This window comes from Dermacentor albipictus, chromosome 5 (assembly GCF_038994185.2).
Source record: "Dermacentor albipictus isolate Rhodes 1998 colony chromosome 5, USDA_Dalb.pri_finalv2, whole genome shotgun sequence".
In the NCBI taxonomy this organism is placed as follows: Eukaryota; Metazoa; Arthropoda; class Arachnida; order Ixodida; family Ixodidae; genus Dermacentor; species Dermacentor albipictus.
Window position 1 is genome coordinate 18,796,472 of NC_091825.1, and position 26,211 is coordinate 18,822,682.

At 44.9% G+C, this 26,211-nt stretch overlaps 1 protein-coding gene and 2 long non-coding RNA genes across 4 annotated transcripts in view; 1 reads left to right on the plus strand and 2 right to left on the minus strand.

The window, feature by feature from the left end:
* Positions 1-26,211, minus strand: part of LOC135914799 (uncharacterized) — a 200,479-nt gene that overhangs the window by 120,621 nt on the left and 53,647 nt on the right. The window lies entirely within an intron of this gene.
* LOC135914797 (uncharacterized) lies at positions 1,296-11,591 on the minus strand. Its single transcript, XR_010568418.2, has 4 exons — positions 11,510-11,591; positions 8,174-8,359; positions 5,190-5,351; positions 1,296-1,386 (listed from the first exon to the last, which is right to left on the minus strand). It is a non-coding gene; the product is annotated as an uncharacterized lncRNA (long non-coding RNA).
* On the plus strand, positions 14,476-15,911 carry LOC135914798 (uncharacterized). Its single transcript, XR_010568419.1, has 2 exons — positions 14,476-14,608; positions 15,783-15,911. It is a non-coding gene; the product is annotated as an uncharacterized lncRNA (long non-coding RNA).

Sequence of the window (26,211 nt, forward strand, 5' to 3'; positions counted from 1 at the left end):
TTGAACACTTCCTACCATCCCCCCAAAAATAGCCTCACCGAGCGCCTAAATCACACCCTCACGGACATGCTCTCAATGTATGTTTCATCTGGCCACCGTGATTGGGAACTGGTGTAATCTTACGTGACATTCGCCTACAATTTGTCTCGTCACAACGCCACCAGTTATTCACCCTTCTATATGATGCTTGACCATGAACCGACGTGACTACTGGACACCCGACTTATGGCTGCTACAGCGCCGCCTAGCGAATATTGTCACGTGGTGGTGACGTTGAAGAACACAGTAGAAAATACCATAGAGAAAGGGAGTGAACAAGGGCGGACACTCGGCGAAAATTGGAAACAGGAAACACGTCACGCTATACTTTTAACATAGACGAATTGGGGCCGCGAGCATCGAGAAAAAGAGTGTGAAATGAGATTAACAGAAATTGTTTTATTTTTTTAATTCTTTCCCGGAAGAATTAAAAATATCTGCGCATAAATTAAATTAAACTTTGCGGCTTACTTCCGTTGCCTACACTGTAAAAAAAATTTGCCTTACTTTACAGAAAATTTGCTGGTAATTTGTGACCGAACACTCTTCCGTAAATTAAGAACGGTCATTTCCGTAGAACGGACAACTGTAAAAAAGAGACCGTAATACAAGATACGAGTGCTTCTGTATCTAGAAAACGGAAGACTCTGTATTCTGAATCTGTACTATAACCGTTAAAGTACGGTGCTTCTCGTATTCAGAAAACGGAACACACTGTATGCTGAATCTGTACTATAACCGTTAAAAAACAGGTGCTTGCTGTATTCAGAAAACGAAAGACTCCGTATGCTAAATCTGTACTATATCCGTTAAAGTACAGGTGCTTCCCGTATTTCATCTTGCAGAGCATATCCATTATTCGAAGAATGTGCCATCGGGGACAAAATTGCCCAGGACGTGCGAGAGTCGACCGAATTTCATTGGTGTGCTATTTGCTGGGATCAGCCGTGCCACCATCTGCGTTCGGAATGTGCATACGTGACCCACTGTTTTCAGCGGTCTTGAGCAGAAATGCAATTTGGTCAACGCTCGCACTTCCAGGGTACTTTTGTCCACGATAGTACATCTCCTTTAATGCAAATGTCATGAAGGCAGCTCATAGTCAAAGCAGCAGGTCACCATTGAGAAAATTGTCTTGCCAACACACTGACATGGCTGCGGAGATAAAACACTTTGCACTTTGTGATATGAATGCACTGCATAGCATATATACAAAAAGGTGCAACATTTCAATCCTCAAGTTCTTAGACCACAGAAGCAACTTTATTTTCTTCAATCACTCGTCTTGCACTTCTTCCTGCTGAAAGTTGTTCTTGACTCCAAACGCTTGCAAGGATAAACTTGCTGCTGTTAGGAGAAACAAATAGTATTCGTGAATATCCATCCTAAAGAAAGCGGCAAAAAAGTGTAATCACAGAACATGACAAAGCAGTAACTTCTGTGTTAGAAAAACATGTAAGTAGATCAACGTTGTTGGAACAAGGGATGTTGCTGTAGCCAACATTTCGACATAGGTGCTTGTCATTAGGGTAGCAAATGTTTTCCTTGGCTGTGTTGTTTTGGATTGTGCATATCTCATTGGCCCCTAGCCTCATTGGGGGAGAAGTAACTGGTGCATATAATAGGTCAAGAGAAGCCAAAGTGTTAAAATAAAGGAAGGAAGGGTGTGCTTAGCAGTGGTGATTGTGATGGAGCGGGTATGAGCAATGCTGTCAGTACTTGCCAAGAGTAGGGGTGACCAAAACAGAAAACGATGTACACATGTATGCAGTCATTAATCCAGTGGACCCAATCTTCCCAGAAGACAAAATAGGTATCAAGATAAACAGTTTGCAATTTTGGAAAAGGAAAACGAAGAATTAAGGAAAATAAATTTTGTATCAAGATGCATCTGGTTAAGATTACTGCAAATGGTAAATGAAGGCACATTATGAATATATATTTTGTTGAAAGCCGATGAAGAAAATATATATTAACCAAATATTAAAAAATAGGGACAATAAAATTAAACTGGGTATGACCATAAAACAGTAAAGAACAGCCTGTGGAAAAAATGGGATGGATAATATAACCAGGTGCAAGATTGCAAAACGTCGAGTGCTGTTTATATTCATGCTGCTGTTGACGGCTTCAAGTTTCTGTCTTCCTGTGGAACCTTTGTCTTACTTGAACAAGGAAATGGGTCATTTTTAAACAAGCCAGTTCAAATGCAGTTCAAAGCTTCAGCGGTGTTATAATGAAAGAAAATATTATTGTCAGTTCTCCTGCTTATCTTGAAACTTATTGCGCGCAACAAACAGGGACGAAGAATAGAAGAAACACAATGTTAAGCGCTCGTCCTTGTGTTTCTTCTATTCTTCGTCCCTGTTTGCTGCGCACAATAAGTTTCAAGATGAATTTGTTCCAACTAGGCCGACTCGCAGCCTTGCTTCAGTTCTCCTGGGTGTGCTTTCATTCACCAGTTATTTCCACCGGTGTAAGTACAAAATTTAATGGTCTAAATGGACCTCAGCTCCTGGCAAACCATTAGCTGGTCTTTTTTTTCAACACAGATGCCTGCACATTATATGTGTTGGCAGGAGTGCTAGCGAACTACATTATACTTGTTGCCACAACCAAAGTGAAACTTGCTAACAGTGATTGAAAAAAAAACCAGCATTCCACAATACTGATTCAAGTCGTCTGGAAAAGTTGCTTAAGTTAACGTACACCCCCTACTCCACCAGACACAATTATTCACCACACTGACTCTCATGGTGTCAACCATGCTATTACAACACTAGGCATCAAGTGAGGAGAATTAGGGGATAAGAGGGCACAATGCTTTTTGTTAGAACATCAAATGTGCTTTACATAAATGCTACATTCCAACTAACAAAGGAGCAACCGGTTTGTGAGATAGTGACCAATGCATACGAAAGCTAATGACATTCTGTGCAGCAGAATGTTGACGATGAGGTGCTATGCGCACAAGTGTACTCTTTCACACAAAATGACATCCTGCACTCAAACCTTGTGCCAACATTAGAGTTTGAAATACACCATAGTGGAAAGCAAAGAGTGCTAAATTTGTTGACAATTACTAAAAATTATTCGATTATTCATTATCCTTACTGTTCGTTAAAGATTCACAGATTGTTCCCTACGGGTGCTGTAAACAGGCACCCTGCTTTTACAGTGGTAGCAACAATGATCTGTGGCACAGACAAGAATAAATGCTCATGAAGTTTATGCAAGAGTATATCCTACAAATTACACCCCATTTCACATTCCAATATGGTAGAAGTGGAAGACGAAAAAAACTACTTTCTGGTGGAGGATGCATACCCCAGAATAGAAGAAACAAGTGTACCCTAACCATTGCTGCTGCCGATGCCTGTGCACTAGCAGTTACATATAATATGGCAGTTGCAATTGTTTTTCCACAAGCACTGCAAGCCGCGGCCAATTTACCAGTACACAGCTGTAATAAATTTAGGGCAAGCTAAAGCTCTCTAATGGATTTATCTCATATGACACAATTGGAATGCAATATTCTGCAAATAAGTGAAGCGCGATGTACCATCCCATACAATGAAACACCTTTGAAGAATCTGAATCACCACCTGCACTCTTAGGCAAAGTTACACCCTTTGGAGTGCCCCTTCTGCCACACAACAATAATCGTTATCTGCCTTGATGCGCTTCCTTTCTTGAAAACGCCACGCCCGCTACTTTGTTGTCGGGAATGCTATCATGCTGATAACGCGCATGCCGTTCGTTACTGGAAAGCACAGGGCTCGCAGCGTTAAAGAAAGCAAATGCATAAAGGCGGATGACAATTATCGTTGTGTGGAAGAAGGGGCACTTCAAAGGGTATAACTTTGCCTAAGAGTGTGAGCCGTGACGAGGGAAAAGAGTGTGTTCTGTGTAAAGTAGTGCACCTGTATAGCCTAAAGCTTTGGAGAATGCATTTAGTATGAGCTGGGAAGGTTCCTAATTTTAATTGCACACAGTGAAAACCTCCATGCAGTTTTGCAAAACGCAAACCCCTACCTTTTTGTTGTTCAAACGTAATGACATGTGGGGCCATAACATGTACAATATGGGTTTCGTTCCCAAACAATCAAAGTGAATAGCACCAACCTAAGTGTTATGTGCCTTCTTGTTAGTGTCGAATGCTGCGATCGGCAGAGAAACGGATTTCTGGAGCAATATAATGTATTAGGTACTGTGATCTCAGTTCTTTCACTGCTGTTTAAGCATTATCGGGTCCTAAAGTGAAAAAACGAGGAATAAATACATGCATATTTTACGTTACAACCCTCATAAGTATTTAGTATTCTGGATTATAAAGGATTCCAGATTTACAATGCAGGACAGATTTTATTCCACTGAAAGAATGGCATCATGCCAATGATTCAGCATATGGTACTATATTTAATTGTATTTAGTTCAGTTGGAATGTGTGTGTATCGTCAGCGATATCGCTTGACATGTTTTATATTGACTGTTCTCTAAATTTAGGCAAATTCGTATTCGCAAATAACCTTGTATGACACTAAGAACTTGCTTAGCAGGAGTATTTATAACATTTTCAAGATATGAGGCTCTTGAATGCATATCTCAGCCTGCGGTACACGCCGCCCCCTAATCTCATCAGCAAGTTTCTGGAACTCATCTACGAGGTTTCTTATGATGAATGTAAAGTTGCTTGAACGGGAGAAACAGGGAATTTATAACAGGTGAATATGCAGCATAAGAATGATGTCAGCAAGAAGCAAGCATCAAGAACTATAAAATGAAGACTATAAATGCAAGGATTATTTGGGATGATTTAAAATTCTGGCATTGGAACGAAATGTCTTTCAATCTGTATATAAACTCTGATTATTCACTCTACTACCACTACCTTCATTAGAAACATTCATAATCATTATCCTATCTATGCCACATCATCCTAGCTAATATTCAAGCCTTCATAAGCTGCTTTTTTTACTGCTAATTCTCTGTGGGAAAGAGGTGTCCGTATGAAGACCATATCATATACTTATTACCCGTTTTTTGATAAATGATAAGGGAAAAACTTCACACCAAAAATGCATTGAGCTTGAGCAAGTTCTGCATTTGATGCTGTTGATTCTTTTTTCCCTTTGCCATCATTGACCCACCTGGTTAGCTAAGCAGAAAGAAAAGCTGCAGGAGAAAGGTGGGGGTGCCAAACCAGACTTCTGCCCCAGGGGACCTTTTCACGGTCACTGGAGGAACTGCCTGTGGCCTCGGCATCTTCCTTGAGGGCCATGGCCATGTCTAAGGAACCTTGTCTCCACAGGCTGCACAAAGAAAGATAATTTGCTGAGCTAAGTCTTTTTCTTAAAAGAACCCATTTAAGTTGTATTCGTGGCTTTGCACCACAAAACTGACATATGACTGGCCACTCAAGACACTTTATGTGTATTCGCAGGCTTATTCCTTGGAAAAACACTTTTATGTAGCACACAATGTATAACAGTAACAAAAAAGTGTATCAGGAGGCTTTCACATTGCTCTACAACTTTTCATTGACACATTTCATTTAATTATTTGAGACATTTAATAACTAATTAAGAATTATGCAATTAGGCAGAATGCACAATATAATCAGAGTATCTCCAAGCGATGGCAAACATTACCTTCATTTTGTATAATTACATCGCATTTACATATTTCTAGATCTTGGTGCATGATAGTTAAGACACCCTGTAGATCAAAAAACAATATTAAAATTTTCATAATCATCTTTTGCGTGTTATTGGTGGCTATGGCTGCTTGATGTTATTCTTTCAGTATGGTACAAGCAGGGCATGTAATCTAGACAATCAAGCAAAAGGTCAAGTTGTGTTCACTATTCAGATGTTTAACTAAGAAGCTGCAGGAAAAGGAAACAGGACACAACACCTAATAAACAATGCAAAATTTGAAAATTTAAACTGAACAAGAAACCAGTTTTTGAAAACACAGAAAAAAAGCCAGCAGCTTACATCGAATACACCCTTGCTATGTACTCCAAGTGAATTACGATTACAAAAACGGCGCCGAATAAAACAAACACACGAAGAAGGGAAACACGAGACAGCACGTAGGCGCACTAACAACTGAGTGTTTTATTTCCCGACATAGCAATATATAGCTGCTGTCAAAAAACAAGAACTAAACAGGGCAGTCATCTTCATCGCACAAGGAAGCGAAGATACAGAATAACATTTCAAGAGTCACTCTCAAGATATGCCAGTTCCTTTGTCGAAAGCGAAACTGAGGCTTCACTGATACATTCTAGACCGCGCTTTTTAATCTCAAGCGCTTCCAATATCTCCCTAGTGAGTTGATGGTCAGCTCTGTACAGAACACTGGTTCTATCGAAATCAGAGATGCACTTGTGTGCCTTACAATGCGCACTTATATGACCGGAGAGCTCGTTTTCCACCTTATATCTATGCTCATGTAATCTGTCATTACATGAGCAGAAACATGAGCAGAAACATGTCAGATGTGTACAGAAAGTCGTTTGTTCGGTCCCCTTGTCGTGCGGTTCAACATATGTAGGCCAAACGGGCAGATGTCTGAATGACAGATTACATGAGCATAGATATAAGGTGGAAAACGAGCTCTCCGGTCATATAAGTGCGCATTGTAAGGCGCACAAGTGCATCCCTGATTTCGATAGAACCAGTGTTCTGTACAGAGCTGACCATCAACTCACTAGGGAGATATTGGAAGCGCTTGAGATTAAAAAGCGCGGTCTAGAATGTATCAGTGAAGCCTCAGTTTCGCTTTCGACAAAGGAACTGGCATATCTTGAGAGTGACTCTTGAAATGTTATTCTGTATCTTCGCTTCCTTGTGCGATGCAGATGACTGCCCTGTTTAGTTCTTGTTGTTTTTTGACAGCAGCTATATATTGCTATGTCGGGAAATAAAACACTCAGTTGTTAGTGCGCCTACGTGCTGTCTCGTGTTTCCCTTCTTCGTGTGTTTGTTTTATTCGGCGCCGTTTTTGTAATCATGCTTAACCAACTAGCCCACCAACACATGCTCAGTTACTCCAAGTGAAGTTGTTACCGCAATGCTCGGGCACCATATGAACGTAACAATCAACAACTTCGAGCAGAATATTAACACCACTAAATGAACTGGCCTTTGAAGATTCTTGATCTGAAATCCTCAATTTGTTCTGGCGTTTAATCTGTCAAGCTCAATCTCTATTCTCAAAAGCTCGCTCTCGGCCATAATTTCTCTAAACGCAACATCAGCTTAAATCTCAAGATAGGGTTGACCTGTAAATAAAGTGGATAACGCATGGCAAACATCATGAACTCTCTTACATGTTAACCAGAGGGTTCACTCATGCAGCCATGAAATTGTGATGCAGACACAATATATTGAAGCTGGTTTTGTGAAGTGTTTCATGCTTCCAAGGCTTCTTCAGTTGTGAAAGCTGTCTCCATTTGCTAAATAAGCGATGAGAATAAAAAAAGAACTTCAACATGCTCACAATATGTTGGCCATTTGCAAGTAAACAGCAGCCTTTTTGGGCGCCCAGGTTGCCTGGTGCAAATCTACTATGCCACAGTACTTGCGTTACCCAGTACCAGCCACTTTAAAATGCAATCTGTTCAGTCAGAACCCTTTCCCTCTGTTTGTCTGCTTTGGAAACAGTTTAACATGTGTTCAGTAGGCGTCGAGAAAGGGGACAGAAAACACTGTGCACCACTGATTTCTAACATGTTTCGCTGGATGCAGCACACCGCACCAGATGCAGGTGAAGCCAGTGGAAATGCGATGTCATGCAGTCGCTTGTCCTGGAAGCAGGGCATATGGTGGACTAACTAGTGCGTGCGATCAGATAATATTGCTGCCGAAAAACTTTTCTTTGTGGTTTTTCACATTTTAGGAGGTCTCTACATGTCTGGTAAGCACTTTTATGACAATCTGAACCCGTATACGATAGTGTTCTCTTACATCAAGTTTTTTCTGATTTACCAGTGTTTCCATTGCACGCCACTTATGTTAGCGACACTGCAGACACTACAATGGAAAAATTCTGGACACCTCGAAACACTGCTTGGGTAGTTTATGGCACATCAGCCAGGCATGTTAGGGGAAGAAATGCCACACACCCGTGCAACAAAGTGCTGCCGCAAAGTTGTGAAGCCCCAACTTCCGGGACAAGGCCGGCTTCAGTCGAGGGCGCTCGATGTGCTGTTCATCCCCTGTAGTAGAGATCAGTGGCGTGGACCCTTTTATACTGGCTGTCTTTTCTGGTCGGAACCTTGGCAACAGCTTCCACCATACTTTTCTTGAACCTGCAACATGTGCAGAGAAAGTCACATCACTGTGCATTGATTGTATGCCTTTATTGTGCTACACATTCTATGAAATCATTAAAAATACAGTTCACACATTTTTACTACTGTATATAGACAGTCTAGTTGCTATACACGTGAAACATTACCATTCCTCTGACAGAATGCAACAACAGAAGCGTACACTGTAAAGCTACACTAAAATTTAAATTGATGTGACACCGTATGAGCATACAGTATGCTTACTGTATGCTCTAGCCCTGTGTCAAGTAAAAGTTGATTGTCAATCATTTATGTTGTATTTCTACTTATTCTGGGTCATCAAACTGTACAATCAATGTTCCAAGTTTACACATTGTTGGCTTTTGATTGCCTATGTGATCCGTTTCCTACTTACGCATGCAATAATCCCACTGTATTAACGAAAAAGAGAATAGGAAATGCCGTGATAATCTTCTACATTTGATGAGGGCAGGAGCAATGGCCAATAGCATGTGGTTGTAGCTACATAAATACTCAGTTTTCACACAGCTTAATTATTCAGCAAGTAATAAAGAGCTATCCTGTGCACCTCTGCATGACCAATAAAATCTGACTAGTTGACACTGCACTAAGGCTGCCGCTTGGTACTGTTCGGCAGTTCAGCTTTGGTTTTCTGATATACAGAACTGTTTAGGTACCAGTAGTTTACTTTGCGATAAAATGGAGCTTGGAGCACTGGTCATTTGCACATAAATAATGCGACAGCAAATAGAACACAAGGATAGGAATATGGGTCTCTTGGAAAAAGTACATACATATTATGATTATAATGTGATGTGATGCCACAATGAAACAGAAAGCAACGCATAGAAGAGGACGGCGCTTCCATGCCACCAAGGTTATTGGACAGACAGTACTTCAGCAGTGCCCGCAACACAATGTGTTGGCGGGCTAGTTGGTGTGAATCCATAAATACTTTGTTAAGCGCAAAACAATGGACACAAGAAAGACGACCAGCACAAGGCGCTACACTCAAATGACATCACTTTATTGCGTCGCTCCTTTATAAATAGTAGAATCTAGAAGAACATGCGTACCGGAATCTTGGAAAAACGCTAAGATAATCCTAATCCATAAGAAAGGGGACGCGAAAGACTTGAAAAATTATAGACCGATCAGCTTACTGTCAGTTGCCTACAAACTATTTACTAAGGTAATCGCAAATAGAATCAGGAACACCTTAGACTTCTGTCAAGCAAAGGACCAGGCAGGATTCTTCATACACTCATTGGGGTCACAGTGCATTAGTGTGCTTTCTTTAACCTTGTACAGTGCTCAATATGGTTGTTTTTTTATTCGGTCGCATGAGTGTGCTTTTTTGATCAGATGGTGGTTCTTGCACATGGTGTTCACAGCGCATGTTCTTCTAGATTCTGCTGTCTACAAAGGAGGGACGCAATAAAGTGATGTCAGTTGAGAGTAGCGCCTTGTTCTGTCGTCTTTCTTGTGTCCGTTGTTTTGTGCTAAAAAAAGCAATGATGTGTTCCTTGTGTGTGTTTGAAGACAGCTCCACACGCAGTAGCGTATCCAGTATTGCTGCCCAGTGGTTTAGCTCGCCGCAGTTTGAAGTGCCACAAAACATAAGGAGAGAAACCTGCATTATAGTCTTGTTGCAAACAAGAATATAACGTGAAGTGCATTCTGAGGCCAGAAACTATAAAAAAAAATTTCATGATGCACCGCTGTGCAGGGTTTTATAGCAAAGTCAAATACATTTAGTGTAAATATCACACTATGATGGTGCACAATGATGGTAATCTGTAATAATATAAAAGATGCCTTAATGTTACAGCAAAAGCTGACATTACTTAATAATAGCCCTGTAAAATTTAGCATGCAGGGGCACAGCTTGGTTAAACAATAGTGATGTATTGTCTATGTACACAAGTATTACCCACGCATTTCTGCCATTGTCTAAATGGCATAAATGAATGGGCAATACTTGTATACATAGATATTACATCTCTATTGTTTAACCAAGTGGGTAAACTATGTCTGCCTGACACAAGATTAGAATTAAACTATAAATTATATATAGTCACCCTAACAGTAACACCTCATTTGAACTTCACAGTAAGTAGACGCCTGTTGATGCCAGCCTCCCCCAATGCTAAACTGTGCTGCATGCTCTACAGAGAAATTATAGTGGTATTACTCAACTCTGAAGCAATTCAGGACTGCATCACTGTAGAAGACATCTACAAATGTCCCATTCCATGTATAACAGCCTGAATTGCTTGCACATCTTACCAAGTGCAAATTAAAATTTCTTGTTGAGCATTTTTGCCTGCTAGACCACAATCCAATGTCATCAATATAATAACATATTACCTCAAAGAACCTAATTTGGCTTATAGATTAACACCTTTGCATACTGCCACAGCTGCACTCTGTCATATGCGTTGCAATCATAAAGGAGTGCTGGTCCACCAGCACTCCAATGTCACTAACAGTGATCACTTACACAGCTAAGTAAACGGTCATGATTCAGGTGGCAAATAGCTATGAGAAAAAAATGGCTGTGGCTTAGGTAAGGTTAAGCCCAGGATGCGAAGCATACTAGCCTTTATTTTAGTTGTTGAACCACTGTTTAGCCTGGTGAACTGCTGTTGCTTGGCTATATTTGGTTCGGCTAGACGAAGAAACAACTCATGCATTACTTCTTCGCCTTCAAGAGTGGAACGCGACAGCGTTCCCGTCGACCCGCCAAGGGGTGTAAGACAATGGGCTACAGGGCAGCGACTACGCGCCCCGCATTGGACGCGGTGAGCGTCGAGCAAAGCAGCGTTCGGCGCGGCAACGAAATGTGCGCCTGAGCAAGAGACGCACGCCTTAGAAACAGCGCGTTTCTAAGGCAACACCGCATTCACTAGAGGCGCTTTTGTACCGCTTTGAAGCGTTGTACTCGTGGCTCAGTGGTAGCGTCTCCGTCCCACACTCCGGAGACCCTGGTTCGATTCCCACCCAGCCCGTCTTGCAAGAGTTGAGCCAAAGCCACTTCTCCTCTGTCGTGACGTCACGGTGTCACGTGATTTCATGGTCACCGCCGCGCCTGAGGAGCTGGGTTGAGCCCTCGTAATATGCTTCGCATAAAAAAAATCCACTCACTTTGAGAGCTATAATACTGCTATAACTTGAGAGAGATGGACCCATTGCAGGCAGCAGACCTCTTCTCAGCTCCAGCACAACAGCAACTTGCCTTTCAGTAAAAGAAAAGGATTGATTAGTAATGATAAGTTACCTTGTTTTTGCTGAGTATCAATACAATCTGACTTTTATGCATATCCACTCTCCGCTTTAGTAATACAACTTAATTATTCGTAAAATAAAAGAGTCAATGATGATACCATTCGCTTCTCTTGTATGTCCAAATTTTTTCGCACTGATACCCCGTTTAGTGCTTGCTTAGTGGCACGAATGCCTTGACTGCCCAGACATCATTCGAAGGAACACGTCTTGCTGCACCGCAAGTGGTGCAGCAAGACGTTTTTTTCTGGTCACAATTAAAACGTGCACCCAAGCAAGAAAGTAACGATCACAGGTAGTGAGCGACTGCTATTGCCTCGAACGTTTATTTCCGTATTTTAACAGAAGTTCTTGTATCGGATACAGTATGCTCTCAAGCCAATACAAGCGTCAATACAAGAGCTCAACTGAACGCAGTTTTATTCTACGCTTTCAACGCGAGTGAACAAAAGGTTAGAAGTACCTCACGGAAATTGCGATCGAGCCAATCGCGCTACGACTGGAATCGATCTGAAAAGATAGGGTGATCCCTTTCCCCATTCATGCGTCATTTTTGCCCTAAGACGTTGCATAGTGGTCTTTTGAAACAATATTTCTGTTCGCGACACCGGCTTACCACACATAATTTTAACACCTACGTTATGCAAACCAAATAAGATTAAAATGGGCTTACCTCATGAGCAAGTTACGAGCGCGCGTAGACTGTTGAACACCCATTGAGAGCAAGCAGACTATCCGTGTCCAAGCGCATATGTGCACCCAAACACAGGACAACTTCTTCGATGCCGCAGCGTGCAGAGTTTTGTACACGAAGTGAAAGACATCCAGCGCAAATATCTCCGCGCGATGACGGCAAATGATGAGCGCACAAGCGTACACAACACAGCGACAAATTCGGAACTTTGCCAGTTCGAACGTGCAGAGACCCAAGCAGCATAACCATCCATCGTTGATGTTCTTCGCTCCCGATGCGTCAATCTCTCTTCCTTGGGGTCTTGCTCCACTCTTGAGTACAAATCAAGAGATATTTACGGCGAATTAACAACATTTACAACACGACTCGAAAAATGCCGGCTGACCAGACATGTTCAGCTCCGTCCGCCACTCCTTTAACGGACGCGCAGCGCGCGCTGCCCCCTGGTGCCGCACTCTGAGCGCGGAGAACCGAACAGAATCGGTTTCGTTTTCGCATTTGTGCTCTAGTTACTGGAGCTGTAATATAATTGCTTGACAATTAATTGAATTCTAAAAGAGGAGAACGCTTTCTCTCCCACAAGTTAGTGCGTTTTATACAAAGGGAGAGAGAATTCAAAAAGCAGAAAGGCAGGGAGGTCAACCAAAGCATCCGCTACTGGCGATAGCAAACCCCTGTGCTACAATGAAGTGCAAAGCAATGCACTGCGATGCGTCCAGAAGCTCTAGTACAGTGATAATTTGGGCTGGTTGGGGCATGTAATGAACGGGTAAATAATGAGTTGTGTCATAACATTACCCATGCATAAAGCACGTGGAACTAATGGTGTTGCATTCTAGGTCAAAAAGAAATAAAGCTTGAATCGTTACATCTCGACACTGGGCATTCTTTCTTTCCGAAATATTTTTTTCTTCTTTTTGACAGTATACACAGTACTAGCACGGTAATAGGTCCTTTATCTTCAGTCACCTTCCAGTAGTTTACACACATGTCGGTGCATGTTCGCGTTCTTTATTCTACCGTACAAGAACGAGCGCGCTTACCGGTCTTGTTTCAAGATGAAGCGCCAAATGTTTGCGATTACATCTTACCGCAAGAATTAACACATGAACAGTGAAGATTATGCGTAATAGATTTGTCTCAATGAATGGGCAGTTATTGTCAGAGACGAGATATTTTGTAAATATCATGGGAATGAGTTCAACCAACTACATTGCAGTTCAGCAGTGCCCTTTGACACTTGGGTTAATTGCTTGCCGCATTCGAAAATTTCCTCCGACCATTGTACTTGGATCTATAGGCCGCCAGTCCCCTTCGAGACCATTTATTGCTAAATGTAAACGCAGTTACGGTGATTATACCACTCCCTGCATTTAGGTACTGATTTAGAGTGCGCACAATTTTTGGCGTATAGAGCACCAATGTCATTCCCAGTGCACCAGCACCTGAGTGCCGCAAGCTTGTTTACGTATGCACGTATGTCCCCGGCTCTTCATTCACTTAAACATATATGCTGCGTTATTAACTACAAAGCGCTTAATTTGAGAACATTGCGAGAACACGTATATATTTGCGCATATGATCAGCGTTACAAAGCCCATATGCGCGGCATACTGCGACCGGAATAGAAGATGCGTATATATATTTATACGATCTGTTATTGCAGCTTTTGGTAGAAGGCTAGCTCTCACATTTTGTACGCAACTTCATAATGCGTACAGTTTGCGTGTTCAATAAAGTATTGTTAGCTGAAACTTTATGAGTACGAGCGCTCATTCAGACAGCTTAAATTTTCTCACAATATACGGATGTTCACATAACAAAAATACGGAATTCTCTCTGTTTCGTCCAAAACAGCGTATAGCCGTTATATGATTACAGTGAAAATGTCCGTAAAGCTGAATACGGAGAGCACTTTCCGTATATTAACGGCAGATTTTGCCGTATTTTTGAAATATGACATACTTTCCGTATTTTTATCTGCAGTTCTCCGTATAATGACAGAAATCCCCCGTAAAATTACGGAAATTTTTTACAGTGTAGCGACAGGCAAACCGGCGAATGACGAGCCAGATGTTTGCGTCATTCGTTAGACACGCCGCCGAAGCGAGAGAGACCGGCCGCGCATCTGAGCGTTGGACTGTTCGGACGCCCGTCTGCCTGTTTTTCTATTTTGGTATTTAGCCTGGTTTGGTGGCCTCCCGGCGAATTATTGTGTTCATTCGGAACATCGACAAGGCAGCACTGCACTATTGGACTACGGCAAGGTGAGAAACTTTGTTCGACAGTCTGCGACGCACTTCAAGCAATTAGGCTTACTGCCCGGCAACTAGGCTAGACTTGTGAAGCAGTTAACAAAAAACAGTGTGGCCGTCGTGGAGCAGTTAATTTGAAATAAATAATCGCACTGGGAGATGTTTGCGACGCTTCCTGTAAGCCCCAATATTGTTTTAACTAATTTCGGTAGTTTTTGGGCACGCCAGTCGCACAGGGTGCTGTGACGCAGTTTCGCGTGTACTGAATTTTACTGCGACAAGTGTTGGCGCTTTCTCTCACTGCCAACATTATTGAAACTAATTTCATTATTTTTTGGGCTACCTTTCGAGCACCGTGGGTGCGCCTGGCGCTGTGACTCGGTTAGCGAAAATCAGCTCGGCCGTGGTGCGCGGTTTCGCGCTTTAATGCACTGATAAGTTCATGGCGCTTTTCTTTCTCTGAGGCTCAACATTGTTGAAAATTATTTTCGATACTTTTATGTTATGAGGCCCGCTCGCCGCGCCTGTTGTGACGCAGCGAAAAGCAGCTCGGCCGTGGTGACAGTTAGTTTGGCGCGTACTGAATCTTACTCCGACAAATTTGTCGGAATTTTTATGTCCCCACAATAATTTAAGCCTTCTTTCGGTACCCACGCTCGTCGAAAACGCCACGAGCAATCGTCAAGAGTGATAACACGGGAGTGCGTTGCTTGCGCCTGCAGAATGCAGAAGTGATAAGCCAAGGAGCTCAAACGCCAGGAACTAGTAACTCGAAAATTCTGTCTTCTGAACGGCACCCACGCATTTTGTCTTGAGTGCGAGTAGAAGGAATTCTGCGAGCGTCGAGCATGCTCTGGTTGAGAGCCTGTGTTGTGGCCACCTCTGTGTATTCGTAGCGTACTACCGCGTCGGTTGTAGCCAAGTTAGCGAAACGCGCCGTTGCCCACGCATTCGTGCTATTAAAGTGCAGAAAATAAGTATTGGGAAGAGGGGAATGTTTGGAATTAGAATGTGTTTGTGGTATGTACGGTATTGCTTGGGATGAGTCTGGTATTTTCTATGCCCTGTGTGTATATACGAACTGCTTTTGTTTGTAATGCCACCCACTCACCACTTTCGCACGCTTCGCCTCTACAGGCATTATCCTTAGATGTTAATACCAAAATAACGCTAGTAATTTTTTCAGCTCACGTCGTCTGGTGGAGCTTCCTGCGGAAACTACTACTGCTTACCTGGTGCCACAACGCTGGATGAATGCACAAAAAGCCCGCGACGAGCATTTACAAAGAAAAAAATAAACGTTAATTTTTCCACATTTCACAAGGTGTCTTGCGTCTTTATGAAATTTCACGTGGCACATATTCAATGGAGGTTTGTGAAAATCGTTCGCAATCAATTTTACTTTATAAAATTGTTTGCACACAAATATTTAATAAGTAAAAAATAAATATGTAAATAAATATTTGCTGCAAAAGCAAAAAAAAAGGAAACGGAGCCGGCGTGACGCGCACCAGCTAGAATTCAAAACGCGCCCGCACAAAACGGAAACCGGAAGTGTGATTCAGGTATTAACATCGACGGCTTGGTGCGCTGCAGTCAATTCGGCCGCTGGGCTCTATGGGAGTGTCCGCTCTTGTTGTATACCTTTCTCTATGCAAATACTGTGAAAGACAAAACTAACTTTTATTGGGCGAACCTGTGCCCACAAAAACAGGCTACACTTATAGCACAGCGATTGCGGCGAACACGGTCGCCGATCGTCGAAAATCTGATAGCGGGTCAAGCGCGTCCCCTTTTATACAGCAGTCGTCGAATGTTCCAGACTAATCGTTCGGACACGCGTGCCTTCCACAAAGTTCTACACCATTCGCGTCACGCAATGAAATCAGATAACACAACGTTCGGAGACAACAGAAAGCCGGATAGAAGCATCGATAACTTTCCAGAAACTTCGGATACATGCAGGCGCGTCCCGCGCTGTGCGATTACATTTGTTAGGCGGCGAAACGTGGTCGCCGGATAAAGATAAGTACACCTGTCAATACCCCTCTCTTAAAAGGACCGTCCCGATGCCACAAATATAAGAGAGCGAAACACAAAAGGTCACAACGTGGACAATTTCAGGTTGTGAGCGGCGCCGCTGTGAGAGCGAAATGCCGTCAGGCCCGACCTCATAGTCCAGTGCGCCAATACGTCGGATGATCTTGTACGGTCCGAAATAGCGACGCAAAGGCTTCTCGCTCAGTCCTCGTCGGCGTATAGGGGTCCAGACACGGTCACCGGACTGGTACTCCACGAAGCGTCGTCGGAGGCTGTAGTGTCGGCTGTCGGTACGCTGCTGGTTCTTGATCCGTAGGCGGGCGAGTTCTCGGGCTTTTTCGGCGCGCTGGAGAAAGGGCGCGACGTCAAGATTATCTTCGTCGGTGACGTGCGGCAGCATGGCATCGAGCGTCGTCGTCGGGTTCCTGCCGTAAACCAGCTTAAACGGCGTGATGTGTGTTGTTGCTTGCACCGCCGTGTTGTAAGCAAAGGTTACGTACGGTAGGACCGCGTCCCACGTCTTGTGCTCGACGTCGACGTACATTGCTAGCATATCGGCGAGGGTCTTGTTCAGGCGCTCCGTGATACCATTCGTCTGCGGGTGATAGGCAGTTGTCCTCCTGTGGCTTGTATGGCTGTACTGCAGAATGGCTTGGGTGAGCTCTGCTGTAAACGCTGTTCCTCTGTCGGTGATGAGCACTTCTGGGGCACCATGTTGCAGCAGAATGTCCTCGACGAAACATTTCGCCACTTCGGCTGCGCTGCCTTTCAGTAGAGCTTTAGTTTTAGCAAAGTGGGTTAGATAGTCCGTCGCCACGACGATCCACGTATTTCCGGATGTTGACGCCGGAAACGGTCCCAACAAATCCATCCCGATCTGCTGAAATGGTCGGCAAGGAGGTTTGATCGGCTGTAGTAATCTTGCTGGCCTTGTCGGTGGTGTCTTGCGTTGCTGACAGTCTCGGCATGTCTTGACGTAACGAGCGACGTCAGCGGTCAGACGCGGCCAGTAATACCTTTCCTGTACCCTCGACAGCGTTTGGGGGAATCCGAGGTGCGCAGCGGTTGGATCGTCATATAGGGCGTACAGTATTTCTGGAGGCAGCGCTGACGGAACAACAAGAAGGTAGCTGGCGCGGACTGGTGAGAAGTTCTTTACGAGCAGGTTGTTTTGTAATGTGAACGAAGACAATCCGTGCTTAAATGGCCCTGGTACTACGTCGGTGTTCCCTTCCAAATACTCGACCAGACCTTTTAGCTCCGGGTCTGCTCGTTGGTGTTTAGTGAAGTCTTCCGCGCTTATTATTCCGAGGAAGGCGTCGTCATCGTCGTCTTCCGTCGGGGGATCGATGGGGGCGCATGATAAGCAGTCGGCGCCTGAGTGTTTTCGTCCGGACTGGTAGATTACCGTGACGTCATATTCTTGTGGTCTGAGGCTCCACCTCGCCAGCCGTCCTGAAGGGTCCTTTAAGTTAGCTAACCAACACAACGCGTGATGGTCGCTGACGACTTTGAATGGCCTGCCATATAGGTAAGGGCGGAATTTAGCTGTAGCCCAAATGATGGCGAGGAATATTCCTTTTCACTCGTAGAATAATTGCCTTCCGCTTTTGACAGCGACCGGCTAGCATAACATATCACCCGTTCATGCCCGTCTTTCTTCTGGAGTAGGACGGCACCGAGGCCTAGGCTACTGGCGTCAGTGTGGATTTCGGTATCGGCGTCTTCGTCGAAAGTGCCAGTACCGGCGGTGAGTGCATGCATCGTTTTAGTTCTTGAAATGCGTCAGCCTGCGGCGTTTGCCATTTGAATTCGACATCAGATTTGGTTAGATGCGTTTGCGACTCAGCGATTGTAGTAGGCTGTAGTATTTTTGTAGTAGTAGTAGTAGTAGATTGTAGTAAGCGCACGTAGTAGGCACACATGCCAAGGAATCGACGCAATACCTTCTTGTCGAGGGGGAGCGGGAACTTTGCGATAGCAGCTGTTTTCTGCGGGTCGAGGCGTACTCCAGATTTGCTGATGACGTGGCCTAGGAACTAGGCCACGTCATCATCGTGGGCACGGGAACATTGCAAGAAGCATGACTCCTGATTTTCGCTTTCCTCCAATGCAGATTACGCTGAAGCTCTTCTTCACCTGGCTGATACCGGAATCGCTATCTCCCTCATGCCCATTAGCTCAGATGCTAGCCCCGCCACTGCCCGACTGTGGCCCCTTCAACAAATATTTCATCCCTGCGCACCCGATGGAATCGCTCGCCTTCGGCCGTTCAGCCCCATCGACGACTGCATCATCGCCCGCAAGGAATTTATGCTGTGGCCACTCCGTCCTCGGATTCAGTGGGCACGGGAGCATTGCAAGAAACATGCCTCCTGATTTTCGCTTTGCTCCGATACAGGTGTGTACGTTTTCCTTGTACGCTAAACAAAGCGATGACATCTGCTTATTGCTGTTCCCGTGCCCAGGGGTGCTGTGTGAAACTGTGCATGATTGCTTTTCTATGGCTTTCCTACTCTTGTGCTCCGGCGACATAGAAACGAACCCTGGCCCCACCACTCGATCCGAATTCCTATTAGAAATTGAATCACTCCCTGAAGACCCCGCAGAACAGATGACCGTAATTTTTCAACTGCTCAAAGATGTTCACTCCCGCTCATTACAAAGTTCGAAGGCACAACATGAGCTGACCGCATACATTAAATCCATTAAGGCTGTGCAGAAAAGCATCGAAACAAAAATAACTAACGTTCAGAAGTGTCTGGATGAACTAGAAGAGAAAGGGAAAGTTCTTGATACCATCAGCCATGAGTTTGCAAGTATGCATAAATGTATTGAAAGCCCAACTGTACAAAATAAATTTTTACGAAAGCGCCTAGATGATATGGAGGACAGGTCACGCCGCGATGATTTGATTTTCCATGGACTAACAGATTCATCTGAAACTTGGCAACAAACTGAAAGCACACGGTCCAATGCACTAACGATGGTTCTTGACTCGCTACCAAACGACCCATTTCAGCGTGTTCATCGTTTAGGGATATTTTCCGCTAATAAATGCAGACCCATCATTGCGAAGCTTACCAACTACAAAATAAAAGAACTAATCCTATCACATCGCAATGATTTCAAGGAACACAAAATTTCAATAGGCGAAGATTTTTCACCCGTCACTCGAACTGCGAGACGGAAACTTACCGAATTTGGAATCGGCCATCCGTGATCACCCAAATTTCGCCTTCGCTACAAAAAGCTATGCATACGCGGCAAATGCTTCATGTACAATCCTTCTAATGACACAATCGATGAAATCAAGCAGCCATCCGAACACGCGCCCCAAGGATGAAGCGCTTCGTCACATGGGGCGTCCTAGGGGCGCGAGAGGGGCAGTGGTCATTCATCAACGCCATCTGATGTTACGCTTCTGTATACTAACATCAGAAGTATCTTGAATAAGAAAACTTCTCTTTCTCTTTCATCGGCAATCGACACCTGTTCGGCGCATATCATCGCACTTACTGAAACTTGGCTATCATCTCAAATTCACGATAATGAACTCTTTCATAACGCACACCGCTTCGCACTATATCGCAATGACCGAACTAATAAACGGGGAGGCGGCGCACTCCTCGCTATTTCGAAAGACATACCGTCATCATGCATATACTCTAATAGCGTCTTGGAAACTGTCTGGGCATCAGTTACTCTTGACCATCAGAAAATAATATTCGGCGTATGCTATCGTCCTCCTGCTTCTCCACGCTCGTTTATTAACGACCTTCATGACGAACTTCACATAATACACACTAGATTTCCATCGGCTTAGTTGTTTTTACTAGGTGATTTTAACTTTCCGAGTATTTCTTGGGTTACCCAGCCTCCCACCCTATCTCCATTTTCATCCGATGCCAGCGATTTTCTTGATTTGTGCTCTGCTTTTTATGCGAAGCATATTACTAGAGCTCAACCCAGCTCCTCAGGCGCGGCGGTGTCGCCTTCAATACCACGTGACACCGTGACGTCACGACAGAGGAGAAACGGGGCTCCAACTCGCGCCGTCGCTCGCGGCGTCGCGGCAGTATATAAGCAGCTGCGCTTGCCTCTGCTAGGCACTCACGAGGTGAGATGCCTCCTGGAGACAGAGCTGCTCGTTGGAATGAGAAGCGAAGGTTGCGGCGTGCTACAGCTACTGATGAAGAGCGGGAAGAACGTCTGGCCAAACAACTTGCTCAGTATGCGGCTCGGCGACAAGTTACTTACGAAGTTTAGCCACCAATATGCTTCGCATCTGACTAGGCTTAACCAAGCTAAGCCTCAGCCAATTTTTCACTTACCCAATTAGTAACTAACGCTACCAGAATCTCTGTCAACATAGCCAACACTTCAGATTTGATCCTAACCAATCGAGCCGACTTTGCTTCAGCCATCACCTATTTACATAACATAAGTGATCACTCTTTGCTCACTTTCAACATTAACACTGCCTGTCCTAAACCTGCAAGAAAGAAAAAGACCATAGTAGATTATATTAGAGCAGACTTCGATGCCATTAACAATGATTTATCAGTTTTTACTCAAAACTTCTTCAGAAATTTTAATGAACGCTCTGTGCAAGCTAACTGGAATATGTTCACGGCCAAAGTTCACGAAATAACTCAAAAATATGTTCCAAGACGCACCATCACTTCTAATTCTCAAGCCCCATGGTATACCGCCCATGTAAGACGCCTATCTAACAGAAGAAAGCGCCGTTATCGTACAGCCAGGCTATCACAATGTAACGCACACTGGGACGCATACAAGACAGCCGCTGATGCGTATGTAACTGCGCTTAAGCAAGCAAAAGATAACTTCCTCTCTAACACTTTACCATCGATGCTATCTACCAAGATTAAAAAAATTTGGCGCGTCATCAACCCGCATACCGAAGAATCTATTAACTTAACTGACGGGTCGGGTGACCCTATTCTGGCTCATTTATGTGCATCAGAACTTAACGAAACCTTTGTTCTCAACTTCTAGCGCACATCAAACACCAAACATCCCGTTCCACTCCGGTATAATTTCCCAACTATGCCTCAAATTTTCATCGATTCATCTGGCGTTGCTAAACTTATTGATGCCCTAAAATTTCATTCATCGCCCGGTTTTGAGTGCATTCATGCTAAATTAAAAAAAATACAATTGTGTACAGTTCCTTAATACTAACAAAGTTATTTCAGCAGACTCTCGATAGTTCCACTATGCCAACACAATGGAAAGTCGGGAAGGTTGTTCCATTATTCAAGTCAGGAAGTAGAACATCCCCCATAAATTATCGCCCCATCTCGCTCACTAGTACAGGTTGCAAACTATTAGAACATGTAATCTTCACTAACCTTGTGAACTTTCTCGAGTCTAATTCATTTTTTACACCCGCACAGCATGGTTTTCGTAGGTCATTTCCTTGCGAAACACAACTTGCCAGTTTCACTATCAAACTTCACCATATTTTAGATCGCGCATCAGAAGCTGACTGCATTTTCCTAGATTACTCGAAAGCATTCGACAAGGTATGTCACCGCTTATTATTTTTAAAGCTAACCCAACTGAATATCGACTACAATGTTCTGAAATTGATTGAATACTTTCTTCTTAACCGATCGCAGTTCGTTTACGCTAATAATTTTAACTCCCCTTTCAGCGAAGTTTACTCGGGCGTGCCACAAGGGTCAGTGCTTCGACCCCTTTTATTTCTTATTTACATCAATGATCTCCCTTCCATTGCATCATCTAACATTCTTTAGTTTGCTGATGACTGTGCTGTTTTCGCGAAATAAAATCCCCCGACGATGCTAACATTCTTCAGCGTGACCCCTCTAACATTTCTGTTTAGAGTAATGAATGGCTTATGGAACTAAATACTAATAAGTGCAAAATTATGCGAATATCAAGAAGTGCCAACTCTCCGACTGTATACTACCTAAATCTCGTTGCGTTAGAAGCGGTTACTTCAAATAAATACCTGGGTGTTCAAATTTCTACTGACCCTAACTGGACGCGCCATATTGAATACATTACTAACAAAGCTAACCGCATGTTGGGCTACGTGCGCCGTAACTTTTCCAAAACTCCATCTTCTTTGAAATTACTACTTTATAAAACACTAATACGTCCTAATTTGGAATATGCCGCCACGAAATGGGATCCGCATCATGAAAAACTCATAACTTTACTTGAGCTGGTTCAAAATAACGCTGCTCGTTTTATCCTGTTCAACTTTAACCGTACTGCAAGTGTAACAAGCATGAAAGCTAATCTTTCTTTACCTCTTCTAGCATCCCGCCGGCAGACAATTCGCTTGAGCCTTTTTCATAAACTATACCATCACCCCATGCTACGCGATTCCCTCATTTCGTCCCCCAGATACGTGTCAAATCGCATTGACCATCGTCACGAAGTTGGCGTTGAAACATGTAACACTAAAACTGAATTTCAGTCTTTTTTGCCTCGCACATCACGCGAATGGAACCGCCTTCCCGCAGATATAGTCAACATAATTGTTAACCAGCATTTCCGTTCGCCACTAGGTAACATTGTATAACAGGAAGATGATAGTACTTGTTCTGTAATATGCATTGTATTTATTTATGAATTTCTGTTTTGTAACCACTCCCCTGTTTAATGCCTTTGGCCCTGAGGGTTCAATAAATGAAATGAAAAAAAGTAGCTCGTCGTAAGTGAAGCGGCACTTTTCTGGCTTCAGAGTGAGCCATGATGATTTGATGGCCTCTAGTACTGGTGCAAGCCGCCTAAAGTGAGCGTCGAAATTTCTGGCGAAGACGACGACGTCATCCAAGTATACGAGACAGGTGTGCCACTTCAATCCTGTTAAAACCATGTCCATGACGCGCTGGAACGTTGCAGGCGCTGGGCACAGTCTGAATGGCATAACCTTGAACTCGTAGAGGCCGTCTGGGGTGATGAAGGCGGTCTCTTCGGTTATTATGCGATGCTTTGCAACTGGTGTTTGTCGAACCTTCGATGAAGTCGAAAAGCAGTCTTTGTATCGTCGGAGAAGACTTCTGAGTTTTTGCTGCTTGCTCATGGGGAGACGTGGATTTTCGTCGAAGTCTGGTTTGGGGACTATGGTCAGCGGGGTAGATGCTGCAGAGTCTGAGAGGACAAAAGCATTCCTCGTTTCCACAATTTGCTCGATGTACGAGATTGTCGTGCCCTTGCTGATGTGCTTGAGCTTTTTGCTGAAGTTGGTTAGCATCACTTCTGTTTTCCCTCCGTGGAGTCGAGCGATCCCTCTTGCGACGCAAATTTCACGGTCCATCAGTATGCGTTGGTCACCCTCGATAACGCCTTCCACGTCGGCAGGTGTTTTGGTGCCGACGGAAATGACAATGCTGGTGCGAGGTGGGATGCTGACTTGACTTTCGAGCACGCTTAAGGCACGCTGACTACGAGAGCTCTCCGGCGGTATCGCTTGATCTTCAGAGAGGGTTATCGACTTCGACTTCAGGTCGATGACTGCACCGTGTTCGTTTAGGAAGTCCATGCCGAGAATGACGTCGCGTGAACGTTTTTGGAGGATAACGAAGGTGGCAGGGTAAGTCGGGTCATGAACGGTAATTCTTGCCGTGCAGATTCCAGTCGGCGTAATCGGGTGTCCTCCAGCGGTCCAAATTTGAGGGCCTTCCCAAGCGGTCTCAACTTTCTTCAACTGGACGGCGACGTGTCCACTCATTACGGAGTAATCAGCCCCTGTGTCGACTAAGCCGGTGACTGCGTGGCCGTCGAGAAGCACGTCGAGATCGGTGGTTCTTTGAATTGCGTTACAGTTAGGTTTTGGCGTCGGATCACGGCTGTGTCACGTTGACCTGTGACTGGTATGGGACGTCGTCAGGTCGTCTTTCGTCGTCCTAGTCTTTGCTTTCACACTTCGTCGGGACGGCGGCACGTCGTTATGTCGTCGAGGTAGTTTCTTCGGCGTCTTCGTCGGCGGTGGAGGATCTTCGTCAGTTCGACGAACAACAACCGCACCTCCATCGGTTGCTGCTTTTAGTTTTCCGCATACGGGCTCGCTGACCGGCCCCGGGCTGGGCCAGTGTATGGGCGGCGCTGCGGCGACAGGTAGCGGCCTGGTGACGGCGATAGTCGAGAGGTCGAGAGTTGCACTGAGTGGCGGCTAGGTAATCGGCGATGTCACGTGGGCGCTCGCCAAGCTGTGGACGCGGCGCGTTGACGGCGAACCCTCTCAGTCCCATGTCGCGGTATGGGCATCGGCGGTACACATGGCCGGCTTCTCCGCAGTGATAGCAGAGCGGGCGGTGGTCGGGGGCTCGCCAAATGTCCGTCTTCCTCGCGTAGGTGCGCTGGGCGACGGGTGGGCGTTCTGGCGGCGGCAGCGGCGGACGACGGAATTGCGGCGTTACAGCACCCTGGTGCGGTCGCGGAGGGGGGCCTTGACGGCGTGCTACGGCGGCGTAAGTCATCGCTTCTGGCTGGGGCTGCTGTAATTGAAGTTGCACCTCAGCAACCCCAAGCGATCACTGAGCCTCATCTTTCACGATGTCGGCGATCGAGGCCATTTGAGGCTGCGACGAAGGCAATACCTCGCGCAGTTCTTCGCGCATAATGGCCCTGATGGTCTCTTGAAGGTCGTCCGAACCCAAACCTTGGATGGCGTACTTCGGAGTGAGCCCCTGGCGGTTATATTGCCGGGTGCGCAGTTCCAGAGTTTTCTAGATCATCGATGCCTCTGCAGAAAACTCAGCCACAGTCTTCGGTGGGTTACGATTAAGTCCGGCGAAACGTTCTTGCTTGACGCCCCGCATCAGGAAGCGGGCTTTTTTCTCCTCCGACATTTCCGGGTCGGCGTGCCAGAAAAGACGGGCCATCTCCTCCGTGAAGATCGCGATCTTCTCATTAGGCAGCTGCGCTCTGGTTTCTAGTAGAGCTTGGGCTCGCTCTTTTCGCATCACGGTTGTGAATGTTTGCAAGAAGCCGCTTCGGAACAGGTCCCATGTCGTTAAGGTGGCTTCTCGATTATCGAACCACGTCCTGGCAGCGTCTTTCAATGCGAAGAAGACATGTCGCAGTTTGTCGTCGCTGGCCCAGCTGTTAAATGCAGCGACCCTCTCATACGTCTCGAGCCAGGTTTCCGGGTCCTCGAATGTTGATCCGCGGAACGTCGGAGGTTCCCTGGGCTGCTGCAGCACGATGGGGGACGCTGGGGCTGCCATCGGGGTTTTGGCTACAATCTTCTTGGTCTTCTCAGGTAGAAGTCCGTGCTCCGGGGGCAGCTGTTGTAGACGGCGGCTTGCTCGATGCTACGGTACTACGTTGGTGTTCTCTTTGCGGTCTGGGCTTGGATCACGGCTTGTCGGGGGCATCCGGTACATGAACGAAAAGCACCTCCACCAAATGTCACCTGGTGGTGGCTTTGAAGAACACAATAGCAAATACTGGGAAAGACAAAACTAACTTTTATTGGGCGAACCTGTGCGCACAAAAACAGGCTGCACTTATAAGCACAACGATAGTGGCGAACACGGTCGGCGATCGTCGAAAATCTGATCAGCACG